Source organism: Sinocyclocheilus rhinocerous, unplaced genomic scaffold, assembly GCF_001515625.1.
Source record: "Sinocyclocheilus rhinocerous isolate Xijiao unplaced genomic scaffold, SAMN03320098_v1.1 scaffold3533, whole genome shotgun sequence".
Lineage (NCBI taxonomy): Eukaryota > Metazoa > Chordata > Actinopteri > Cypriniformes > Cyprinidae > Sinocyclocheilus > Sinocyclocheilus rhinocerous.
Genome location: NW_015660876.1, coordinates 110,799 through 112,223, shown reverse-complemented (window position 1 = coordinate 112,223; position 1,425 = coordinate 110,799).

Below are 1,425 nucleotides of genomic sequence, written 5' to 3'. Positions count from 1 at the left end.
TTTTTTTTTATACCTGTTTTACAAATGAGGACATTTCCAAAGGGAGGTTTTTGGAGATTTTGTCAACAATGCATAAAAATGCTTGGCAGCAATGTTATCCGTTTAAAATTTGCCAAAATACATGTATATCCATTAATGAAAGCCAGGCAGGCTAATTAAACATCAGACAGTAGTAGCCCATATGTCTCTCCAGGATTCAGCAAAAGAGCACTAGTCGATTTTAGATATATTTCTGGATGTTTCATATGAAGAAGGACCCAACTTCATTCTCTACTTCAGTCAGACAGACAGACAAATACATTCGCCAAGGTTTAGGTGGATATTTTAAACACGAGTGCAAATTATCTAAAACATTTTCGTCGCCACGGCGAGTCGCTGTTTCGCTAGAGTTACTGAGAGTCACAGCGCCTCCTTCCGGAGAAAAACAGCAGCACATGATACGGAAGTGAAAGTGAAAGTATGCGGCAACAGTTCTGACATTTTTTGAAGCGCACAGAAAACATTTCTCCTCAACTATGTTACTTTTGTCCTTCTGAACAAGTTTTCCTCCACAAACAAAATCGTCAAGACTGAAAATAAAGATACTGTATATTTGCAATACATGTCAGTCCTGTGAGAGACTGGCCTATCCGGCAGATGTTGTGATAGAGTTAAAGAAAGTAGTAGTATATGATTTTCTTTATTATTTCATTTGTCTTATTAAATTATGTCGTAGTATTTCACACAGAAAGCTATTTCATTTCATATGACGTTATTGTCCTTGTAATGATTAGTCATAAACATGACCAGATCTAACTGAATTTCAGTTGACAGCAGTGGCGGCTCGTGGGTTTTAAAATAGAGGAGGCACACTAATTGTATTGGTCGCTACAGTCTAAGACTTAAATTTAGACTCAAAGTCTACACATTTCTACACACCAGCAGTTTTAAGACAGTTGGCATACAACCAAGATATATACTGTTTGAATGACAGCTTGGTAAATCAGTTGGTGATCAAATATTCAATGTATCCCCTATCTCATATAGTTTGTCCCATAAGAGACTGTCAACCAGTGGTGACTCGTCAGGGGAGGCACAGCTTGCAGATAAATCGTAAAATGTGTAACAACGCAAAAGAGAGCTCAATCCAGTCTGGTTTTCTGTTTGCCCACAGAGAGCCACCTTTCAGTGCACGAGTACTGAATTGAGCACTCTTTTGCGCTTGAAATGGAATGGAAACAAAACAATGGTGAGTATTCATGTAACACAGTCAGTCATGTCTTAAGTGAACAAACAGTTAGGAAAATAAAAGGTGTATCAGTATATAGAGTGCAACAGCTGGGTTCTATTCGATTGCTTGTATCGTCCTCAATTGTAAGTCGCTTTGGATAAAAGCTTCTGCTAAATGATTAAAATGTAAAACATTAAACAGCACAACAGTCCACC